The sequence below is a fragment of the Trachinotus anak genome, unplaced genomic scaffold (assembly GCF_046630095.1).
Source record: "Trachinotus anak isolate AG129_WGS33_773 ecotype Australia unplaced genomic scaffold, CSIRO_AGI_Tana_v1 ptg000028l, whole genome shotgun sequence".
Classification (NCBI taxonomy): domain Eukaryota; kingdom Metazoa; phylum Chordata; class Actinopteri; order Carangiformes; family Carangidae; genus Trachinotus; species Trachinotus anak.
In genome coordinates this window covers 18436364-18448680 of record NW_027273879.1, presented here as the reverse complement: position 1 = coordinate 18448680, position 12317 = coordinate 18436364, and positions in this window count along the sequence as shown.

Genomic DNA, 12317 nt, shown 5'->3' with positions numbered 1-12317 from the left:
ATTTTGTTCATGTCAGTGTAGCCTATGATTCAAATGCGAAGTTTAACATAGAATATACGCTTCAATTTTTAAAATACACTCACAGAATTTCACCTAGAGATGTTTCCCTGAGGAAACCTGAATTTGCAGTGATTTGCCAACTACCGAACCTGTAGAAAGACCTGAACATATGAGTTGGCTCTTAGCTCAAACCTGCATTTTAAACCCCATCTACCAGAACCTATTAAAATACAAACACTCCAAAATTAGTTACTTTTTTTGCTTACATGCTCACAATGACAATGCTAGCATGCTGATGTTAGCATGCTAAGATATGCTATTTAGCGCCTAACACAAAGCACACAATGGGATGGGGGCATTTTGTAACGTGTTGGCAGACCCCTATATCACTGCCACATCTCAGATTTGTTCACCAGTTCAGAAAGTGAAGGTGCTGTGCCTTCAACAGGTGTTATCCACAGTTGGAGAAACAAATCAACAATCAACAGCTCTATCAGTGGACTTAAGAGCTAGCTTGCTACTTTGCTACCATAAAAAAAATAGTGGCACAAAACTGGCCACAGAAATGACGACAGTACGATTATACAAGTTATGTGTCAACCACTCTTAAAACCAACATTTTAAAACATCCCCATTTTTTTATATTTGTTATGACTAACATACTCACAATGGCAGTGCTAACATGCTGATGTTAGCATGCTAACATTTGCTATTTAGCACTAAGTACAGCTAAAGCTGACGGGAATGGCATTAGCTCTGCAGGTATTTGGTCATAAACCAATTTCAACCTGATGAAAAGTCAGGGGATCACCAAAGTTATACAGTTTAACCGAAGGAAAAAGACTGTGCTGGATTTTATGGAGATCCTAACAACAGCTGTCAAGACACATTATTCAGAACCACAAGTGTCAACATCATGATGATGAAAAAAATCATTATCAAAGACAGTAAGATTTATCATCAGTGCATAAGGTCATTCAACAACCCTCAACCCTCAACAACTGCTCTGATATTATGTCCAGAAAAAGAGCCTTCAAATTATTTGGATGAAAAAAATATTTTGTTTGCCTTGCGATAAAATTGATTTCGTCCCTTTTTATAAATTGACTCATTTTCTTAATCCAGACAAAGATCATAGCCAGAAATATGTCTGTGCTCAATTTGTAACATGAACTAAAAAAATTGCCCTATCAAATATAGCCTATTTGCTTGTGCTCTGTTGTGTTTTCAATAAACATAAACGCATGGGACTCACTGTTGACTTCACATGCACACTTTATTATCCGACCTTCCCTATAACATATACTGTACCAACATACATTATTAACAAATATCCCACTCTCTATCTCTATTGTTACTTTACACACACAGTAATGTTGTGTTGCACAACGTGAACATAGAGTTGTCATTTCCAGCTGCCTGGATTTGGAAATAAAGTTATAAATTGGGAAACTGGTTCACATTATTTTTTAATCCACATGATTAGAGGAGTCTTTGAAGGTTTTGGAAATACCTTCAAAACAGCAGTTCGTCTGTTTTAAAGAGCTTGTGGGTTTCTTAAACATCAGGAAGGATTTATTCATTTATACATGAAAGAAAACAAAATGACCAACAACAAACTAGAACATGAAACATACAAAACCGAAAATTCAACCTCATACCAGCATACAGTAAATAACTATAGAAAATATATTATTATAATATATATTAATCCCATAGTTAAATAGATAAACATTTCATTCATGTATATTACTCATTGTTCCCTGTGTGTCATTTGAGTCTACTTCAATACAACTGTGGGTGTCACCAGATCGGTTCTGATGTTGGTGTTGTTAGTAGCAGTGTGCTCTCTGTGTTTACTGCTGAGTAAGCACTTTGTTAAATTAAAATGGAGTCATTTTTTTCCATCAGCTTTCACCTCATGAAGGTGAGCTCCTCCTCTGAATGAATATTTCGAGGTCTCCTATCCTACTGAAGGAGCCTGAGATAATCACGCCATTTGTCACATCACTCTCCTCTCCAAAATGACACTGAATTTCCTTGATTACAGGAGCTCTTCCCGTGTTAAACCTGGTCCCCGTCAGACACGTAATGCACATTGTCAGAGGAATTTCTTTGCCTCGCCATGGGGAAATTATGTGTTTGATTGTTACAGATGGTTCCTCACTCAACAAAGTCAAAAAATGAATTAATGAATAAAATTGCTCCAATTATTCATCAGCTCTTTGCTTCGAGACAACATCTGCTCATGATTTTGCAGAGAATCAGGGATGAACCAATTTTCCTCAGAGCATAATTACATGAGGTTACTTTTTTGTTGTTCTCATGAGTGTTTTCTGGTAGTTTGGTCCATCATCCCACACACACTGGAGCCTCCAGGGAGTCGACAGCCAACAGAAGCACAGTTATTGATTATATTAGTCAATAAAGGCTAGTTTCCTCTCCGACTATTATACTAATGCACTTAGGGTGAATGTCCCGGCTAGCCTTGCAGGCCAGGTTATAGAGTGCACCAGAGCTTCTAAATTATTCACAAGGCCCCTTCACCAGCTCCGGGCCTCCATTAGAGACAGCGGGGTAAGAGGGGAGAGGGGGGTGACGATGATGTCACCCGGCCCCATGGAGCCAGACAAGGACACCTGGGACTGAATGATGGAGTCAGCTGTAGAGGACCTCAGCTCTGCCGGAAGAGTGTGTCTAAGCAGACGAGCGTTCTGCCTCTGCAGGTCACTTCACCAGCAGACCCTGGTGGTCAAGAGGGAACACTGTGAATACAGTGTGTTTGTGTGTCTGTCAATACGAGCTTATGTAACCACCTTTCATAATGACTGATGACTGCTGAGGGAGAACAGAAGTTGCTGAAGACTGGAAAATGGAGAGATGTTTTTGACAAGAAAGAGAGGCCTCAATTAAATTCTATACACCACAGCAGTAAAAGTACAGAAGTGTTAGAGTAAGGTGTTTTTCTGCCATGAGCCTCAAAACAGCTTCACTGCTACTTGATATAGATTCTGAAAGTCTTTTGAACTCCAGACAGGATGTGTGACCTGTGTTCTTCCAAAAAATATTCAAAAAATATTCAACCACCCCAAGGATCCCTAAAATTTCCTTAAGGCCTTCCTATAACTGAACATCAAGACTGAAACCAACAAGGACATCAAAGAGACTGGAAGTCTCCTTGAGCCAGTGTCTCTTGGCGGCGAGCAGCCTGTTGGCAGCGCGTCTTGGGTGGTTTTTTGGCATCAAAAAAAGTCCAGGCAACATTATGGTAATGAGCTATGACATGGCAACCAAATCGAAATGTTGAAGCGTCCCGCTCGAGAGAACACCAGAGAACACAACCGTGTAAACTGTTTTTCCCAACAGGAGAAATTTATAATTGTAGTGGTGGGTTTCCCCGTTGTTTACAGCATGTCCCTGTTTGCTTATGGGGGACTTAAATAAAAAAAATAAAAAAACAATTCATGGAAAAAGGCGTCTTACTCTGTAGGTGTTCCAGGTCAGTTGGTACTGAACCTATAATATATTTTGTAAAAACAGGAGGCAATTGCAAGGTTTTCATATTACACACGTCTTCTTCTCCTCTTCACAATTGGGAGTTTTCCTCAGTTTAATACCAAAAGAGTGCCAGTAGAGTCTAATGGAAACTCAGACTGAAGTGACCCACAGTTAAATGCTGTTCCTCAGGCCACATTCAGACATTTTTGTCCTGTGTGAAAACAACGCGTGGGGCTGCGTTGGTTGGGGTGTGTTACTTAACGTAAAACAGAAATACAATCCAGTTAGTCCTGTTGGAGGAACAGGCTTGCATGTATGTGCGCCTGGCCAATGCAGGGCTTCAAAGTGGAGGAACTACAGTCATTAGCAGGTCTCTCCAGAAGGAAGACATCTTATTGTCCTGGGTCACTGACACACATCGATGAGTTGCCACTATCAACAGATGTTAGATGTTAGACATGTGTCTACTGTCCTCTTGCTTGTGATACTGTGAACTCAGAGACCCCTTCTGACAGGCTATGTCACCAATCAAAATTTAAAAGCATGTTTTCGCCATAGTGTGAGGTATTCCCACTCTCCTGCTGGTCTGCGTCTGTCTCATTTCTGGGAAGACCAGCTCATACTATGCAAAGCAAAACACTAAAACACCGTGAAAAATCAACACGCTCAGCAACAAAGTCAAGAAAGAAGAAGAAAGTAAACCAGCTGCCAAAAGCCATCTCAGTCTCTCGCTCACTCTCTCTGTCTCTCACCCTCTGGGCAAGGGGCTTCATGAGGCCTGGAAAGGGCTTCGAATCACTGGCACAAGCTAACATCTGGTGTGTCACAGCTCTGATATCTGTGGGATATTTTAAGTGAGGATGAAGGATGAATGGAGTACTGGGCCAAAAGGGGCAGTACTCACCCTGCAGGCACATTGTTGGCCACCAGTGTCGTGAGAATTGGCTGAACGTAGGTTGTGACGTCAAAGCCCACAGATATAGTTTACTGATGAGAGATGACAGTGATATTTTTTTTGGTTTTAAATTGTGTTAAGTAGCCCAACCAAAATCCAATGTCTTCTGAACGCCCTCTGCTAACGGCATCTTGACATATGGAATACCAACATTGTGGCTGTGAGCAGAACCCATCGTATCCTAATGTCACTTTGTCCACACTGGGCACAACTCAAATATACAATATGAATTAACATCTAAAGCTTACACTGTGGTATGTAAATGCAGATGAATATAGTATCTTGAAGGAATGGGGTTGGTGCTCGGCGTGGTTGACATTTTGAATAGGGTGGTGAAGAAAATGTAGAAATGTATGACATTCATTAGAACCATTAGAGCTCATACACCTTTAAAATCGCAGCTCTGCCCCGGTGAAGCCCCTGAATACAGGGCCAAGTAATACAAATCTTAAATCTGTATGTGACTGTGGTGCTTGAGCGCGAGTTAATAAATCATTGCACAATGTGAGATAAATCAGGAATGTTATCACAATTTTCAACAAGTAATGAGATTTATATAGAAACTGGTGCTGCAGCCAGGCTAGCGGCTCTGTGATGCTGAGAAACCAAACACAGACACACAGTCAGGCAGGAACAATTCAGAGACTTTAATAGTAAATCTGATGATGAGAACAAAAACTTACAGGCAAGCAGGAAGCAGGCAAGGTGGAAAGATCAGGAGTCTACAACATGAGCAACACAAAGGACAAATCATTGAAACAGGCTTCGATGGGGCAGCGAGCAGATGGAACAGGCAGGAGTAAATACTGGCTGGATGAATGGGAAACTGGGAACAGGTGTGTGAATGGGAGGAGAAGGTCAGGTGATTGGGAAAGGAGGGAAAGTCCAGTGGTATCTAGTATGAGGAATGAGTCCTTAAACCTGGACTGTTTTGTTCAGTGCAGTTCAAAGATTCGTACTTATTGTGTTTTGTGTGATCTGATCACCAGTGGACAGCTCTAAGTACATCAGATCACACCTGGCATTAAAAATCTCCTCCAATGAAAATCAAGTTTTTAACCTTGTTCACATGATTTTTTTTATATAGTACAAGACATATCATGAAATAAGCAGTCACCTTGAACTGCAGTGAACCAATGACAGTCTCATAAAAACTAATTCAGACAGCCAGGGATTCAAACGTAACGTAACTAAGGAATCAATCCCATCAACTTGTCGGTACAGAGGGTGAAAGTTTGCATTAGCACAACCACTAACACTGTGTCAGCCACTGCCAGTTACAAGCTAACAAGCAGCATAAACAAATAAACTGTTATGATAATGTCTGCAAGTCACAGATTTTGGTCACGATAAACTCCTCAAAAACTCCAGAGTCTGGGTCGGACTGAGGCCCAAACATGTGGTTGAATCTTTCCAGTGTTTCCTCCTCTGACCATCTTGATATTCCGCTGTTTCACCTGTCAACCAGCACAAGCAGCAGTAGTGGGAGGGGCAAAAGACCTGATTCAGATTTTTTAATAAGGAAATAAGTGTAGATATGATTCCAGCCCCAGTTTTTGATTATTTTTTTTCACACTTTTTATGTGTGAAAACCAAGTTAAACAAAATATGTATCATAGCAGAGTATTTCACACAGTTTAAAATATGCCAGGAACTTTAAAACACTACTCCACATTCGTCTCGAGTTACCACTTCAGATCATTTGCGTTCACACTGCTAAAAGAATGTGGCCTCCAAATGAGCTAACTGATCACATCACTGCTCAAATGTGCTTCAGTTCGCTCAACAGTAAACGAACCCATCACTGTTTGTAAAGCTGTGATATTTGGCGGCGATTCCAACAGTGGTAGGTTCAAGCTGTTAAATTTAGTTCTATAAAAGCACTGGTTATAAAGTTAACAGCTCAGCAGCCAGCTGGTACCAACAGAGTTACCACATCATGTTTGTTTCTGTGGTGTGGCGGCATTTTATTAACCTTTTAATAATGAAGTTCCCAGTCACCAATGAGGGGAGCTCCAGTGCTAAAAGCTACTGTTTCAGTCAGTAACAATCACAGTTCACTTAAAACATCCAGTGTTAGTTGGTAGTTTACTGAACATCACTGAACCCAGGATTTCTTCTGTGCAAGGGTGAATGAGAGGCATTGTGAAGCTTTTCTCCTGGAAGAGAAGAGCTGCCTGTGTAAGTGCCCATTTAAAAAAAGGGACATTTTCCTGAAAATCTGAGCATTCAAACATCTTGCTATCAGCCGTCAGAGTTGAGTTTAACATTTTATCTGATGGCTTCAGTCTCTGGTGACCAGCAGCTCGTCAGGCTTGAACACGTTGAGCTGTTGCACTGATTATTGAAACTGACTAAAAGAAATGTAATTAGAACTGGACGTCGGCGAGCCCTTTGGCGCCAGATGCCATGTAAACGGTTGACCAAACTATTAGACTGATCATATTAGAGAACAAAGAATTGCGATGCCAAATTAGATTTCAATATCAGGTTTCACTCGCAAAGAGACAGTCACTGTCACTGCACTTAATGCAATAAATCTGGTGATAAATATGATGTTAATGGCTTGAGACAGATGGTAGAGCAGATGTTCACTTTAAAATAAAACCTTTTCACTCAAAATGACTTCTGGCAATAAAGTAGCCTAGAGTTCACTGTGAAATATTAATGTGAGCATACGCCCCTACCTCTTAAATAGTAAAATATGTATTTGAAATAATTTTTTATATCATGACGTAACAAGTCTAAAGTTAATATAGTTGCAGCTATATTGTATGATTATATTACAATATATATACAATATATATGTAATTTAATTATTATAATAATTAAAATAAAATAACATGTTAGAATATATTGTATGAATATATTCTAATGTGTTATTTGTAAAATACAAGTTAGCTTATATCATAATGATAAGATAAAGAAAGGTAAAGCTGATTGTATAAACTACTGATCTACTGCAGGATTAACTGGTAGAAGTTCTTTATTATAGAATTTTAACCAGTAAAAAATGTCAGGATCTGACAGTTTTGATAAGGATGCTGTACAGTGGATACTGAATAAACTGAATGAATTACATTACTGTACATTACATACTCTTCTGACAGTCTTGTCCATTCAGAGGTATTCAAACTGGCCACGAGCAGATTGGAGACCTGCAGCGAATGATCTATGAATCACTTCCTGTTTGCCCCAAGTGTTTTTGTTGCCCAACAATCGTCAGGCTAAAGGTTGACTCTCTCACTCCGGAGTCTCTGTGATTCAGACGACCCCTGTCCTCTGTGCTCTCACCCTACATGGAGGAAGGAAGTGTATTTCCTCCTCAGGGATCAATAAAGCGTGGCAGAGGAAAACCACAGTTTTCCACTGTGACCTGCTGTGATTGTCCAGGGTTAACTACAGCTGCGCCAAGATTCACCTTCAGTTTACCTCAGTTTCCTCATCACACATAATCTTTAAGTGCGAGTGTCCTTAATTTATTTCCTAAAAATCTAAAGAAATTCTTCAGTGAAAAATATTTTCACCAACATTGTAACATTATGTGGATTGGTATAACACTGAATTTGAGGTCGATTGTGTTTCAGTGCCATTAATTACCATAAACTCTCAATTGTGACAGTGACCTTTAGTTACCTAAACTGTGTACTTGTTTTACAAGTGTGTTTTATCATATTTTAGTGAGAAGTCTCCCTGTGGTTTTTCTCATGTGCTCCTGTTTTAATTTGTTGTTCTTGCAAACACAAAACGTCCTCCATGCTTTCCTGCTGTCACAGTGAAGTTATTCTTGTCACTCAGAGGACATAGCTCCTTCCTTTACTTATAGGCTTTTAATCTAAAACACACACAGGAGGCGTTCAGTTTTGGAAAGGAGTAGCTGTTGTACTGAGAGGATCAGAGCTGTGGAAATGTAGGTTTGTGAGGCTGGTTCAGCAACAGAGCCTGGCTGTGCTACAATGGGATGCCCATGTTATAATGACTAAAACTGCACAACAAGTCTTTATATAGGCTACTGGATCACGTTCACCAACTAAACTGAAGTTGAAAATGTTGGTGGGGCCCCATATGTATAAGATGTGGTAAACAGTTTTATTCAATTTCACAAGTAAGCCAGACGTTGCATAAATAAATAAAAAATACTGCCTTTGCAATTTGGTAAAACAATGTACTGATTTTTATCTTGACAGCCCAGACATAATAATCTCTTTGCCAAAAATGGGTTCCAGATGTTAATTTTTTTTCCAAGGTACCCCATTGAGGGCGAAAGCCATTTGTTGTAAACTGTGCAAAACGAGCACTGTTGAACAAACAAGACTGTGGAGAAACCGTACACAGATGACTCTCTCTGGCTATAATTAGCCTTCATGCATTCACCTCCTTTCACTGTGTCAGCTGTTTCAGCCATTTCAGACAATTGCAGGCCTTCGTTGCCACAGCTTCAATAGTCTCACTCAGTCCACAACATTAGCATGTTAAAACCATCCACTCTCTCCTTTGTCATCATAAAATACCACTAATTCTGCTTCTGTAATTCTATACATCTGAGAGCCACATCAGGAACTGATCAAGAATTAAAAGGCTTCTTGTATATCACTGAGTCTTGTATCAATTGGCAATATCATCACACTGAGGCATGGAAGAGGACATAGGACCTTATCTATACATATTTTTTGTATACAAGTTTTTTTTCTTTAGTCATTTTTTAAATTATTACTAATATTTCTTTCAGTTGCTTTCTACAGGACCCCTAAAGTCCAAAAAGATGATTAATTTTCATCTTGTGCACATCAAATATTGCACAAAATAAGGTGAATCAGATGTGAATCAGATAATTTATGCACACAAAATATATATGAAAAAAACACCTTGAAGACTTCATTGGTTCTGTAGTTTACAAAATAATACATATGTGAGAAGAAGAAATAATCATTTAAAATCAGAACGGAACGCTTTCTTTTCCTCTGCACTGTAAATAGACCAAAAATTGAATACATTTTAAAAAATGAAAATACAGTGTCACATTCATGTAGTAATCATGCCCAGTCCACCTGGTGTGCATCATACCCTACCCCAAATTTTGCTTCTTCGTGTTGGATTGAGTCTGATTAGGATTCCTCCTGAGCATGTCCAACTGGGAGGAGACACCGGGGTAGACCCTGAACCCGCTGGTGGGATTACATATTCCACTCTGCCTCAGGATTATCCCACAAAGAGCTTGGAAAGTGTTGCTGGAAAGAGGGCTGTCTGGAATACCCTGCTTCGTCTGCTGCCACCGTGACCCTACCCCAGAGAGGCGGAAGAAAATGGATGAATGAATGGAATAATGTTGCGATGATAATGTTTCAAATAATGTAATAAGTCAACAAAACTTATATAGTCATGACAATATAATAAGAAAACACTTAAGTAACAACTAAATGGTCCAGTTTTGTAATGACAGATAGCCGTACTGTGTCCATGTGACTTCAAACTCAACCCTGTGTTGCTATCTGGACAAGTGTTTGTGCAATGACGTGTAAACCAGCCAGACAGAGTCAACAACATCCGTTCTCCATTCAGTGTCCTGTTCTGAGAGGCCATGGAAAATGTTCTGGGTTTCATCAAGTCAACAGTTGAAGCGGTTTTGGTGCCATCTCATACCACTGACTACATGCTAATGCACTGTCTAATACTGAATACACAGTGTGTCACCCCACTGTAATCATGTCTGCAATTAATGAAGGATTCATATGATTCATTTAATTAAGTCCTGATACATCTACAGGATAATCTGTATCCAGTTCTGTACCTTATGTTGCAGCTGCACCATTTATGAACCAGGACAGTTTTCTAATTCCTTCTTTTAAATCTCATCACACTCATTAAATCCCCATCCAACAGTCCAGAGGTTTCTTAAAAGCCTAAATGGAATCGTTCTGGGGAAGAGAGGGACTGAGGAGTGTGAAGCAGACAGCCAAGCTGTGTTTGCCACCCTTTGATAATGAAGTCCAAGACGGTTTCAATGGATAGCTAACCTTTCTCCTGCTGTTCCTCAGCTATTAATAGTACTATTCTTCCAGAGAATGGACAGGCAAGGCAAGCAGGCCTTATAATGCCTCCACGCAGAGGATAGAAAGCGCTATAACTGTAGCGTTATTATGAAGTGTAGTACAAAAACATAATGGAAAATCACCAATAATTGATGACCTTGATAAAAGCTTTTGCTGCGGTTATGTAATAATCAGAGGTTGGAGGTTGAGTATACATTCACATTTCTATTATTTTATTACATTTTTATAGCCGTTATTTTCTTTATAGTTGTATTTCAGAGTAAAAGCAGCATGATACTGAAGAAAGGTTTACCTGTTAAGCAGCACATAAGCCATTAGTTTACAGTTAAGTAAGATGTGAGACAGACCTCTGCTCAGCTGTGTTTGAACAGTGCTGTGATTTTTCAGCTGCTATAAACTACATGTCTCCTGTATTTTATTTTAGAAGCCAGTAAAGCAATTTTGGCTAATGGATGCGGAGTTTGGCAGCTAATAAAATATTTTGGCTGACAGGCTCACTGTATATGATACTGAAAGCTGGCCCGCTTGCATATGTGTTTGTATCATTAAGTTACAACAACTCTACATTCACAGGAAGTGTTGTAAGGAGCTGCAATTTTTTGGATAGAGGTGAAATGTGTCACAACATTTACAGCAATGATTACTTTTGTTTACAGCCTTTATTAAACCATGCTATACCACAGAATGACGTACCAAGAGCGCTCTAAAGGGTGTTTTATTCATCTTTCAGTTATTCAAATTTGGTATTTTGCCAAACACATGACTTATGTCAGCTAAGTTAACAGGGGGTCTAAGTGATTTACTCTATACTTTAATATCAAAAACTTGCAGGTATTCAAGATTTGACATTCATGGTAAATTAAATTAAAAACCACATATAACCAACTACTGATTAAATATAAAGTTGCACAGCCTCTTGTTTAACAGTTTCCAGATGTTGCTCCCCACAGTTATCTGTAAAACAAAACACCTTCCCATAAAACGTTTATCTGAATTGCGTACTCTTATGAGGTATGTAAATGCCCTTGTAATTTGTCATAATTTTAAAGGGCTTTTACTTTAAAGCCAAGGACTTGAAGCATTAGAGCATGACAAACAGGAAATACACACCGCGGTAGGTATTTCTGGCTATTGGAAACAGTTTATTTAGCATAATTCCAGTTAAACTTGATCACAAAATCTTCCCGACATTACGACTTATGAGATGCATCAGTGTTTGTGAAATCCACATGCTAAAACCATTTTTCCACAGTAAAACAAGACAGAGTCAAGACAAGAGTCTACAGCAGTGTTCCCAACCTTTTCCGACTCATGGCCCACATGAAAAAATCAAAAATGTTGGTGGCCCACATCTGACCCCATAACAATATGGAGGCCAAATAACGCCTTCTCACAGCACTTTTTATTTTGATGATAATGATAATAGAACATTCAGGATTGAACTGAAAGCAGAGAAAGCTCATTTTTTTCTTTTTTGTTTTTGGGGAGAGATCAACTTGTCGATTCACCATCATGACTCTCTTCCTGATGCTAACCAGCTATTTTGATACTCCAGTTTTTGCCATGAATGTCATCTTTTAGTGTGCAATCAGACTGAGATAGCAAACAAGTATATGTTGTGTCCAGCAACAACATAAAAGTTTCTATCATTGGTTTATCACAGTGATTGGCTTTAAAAAGAGAGTAAAAACAATCATTTGGTTTAAAAACATTTATATTATTAAAGTTAACGTGATAATAACGAATTAACACAAAATCCTTTTAACTCTACTAATTTTTTTGACGCACACATTCTGTCAGGTTAGACACAGTTA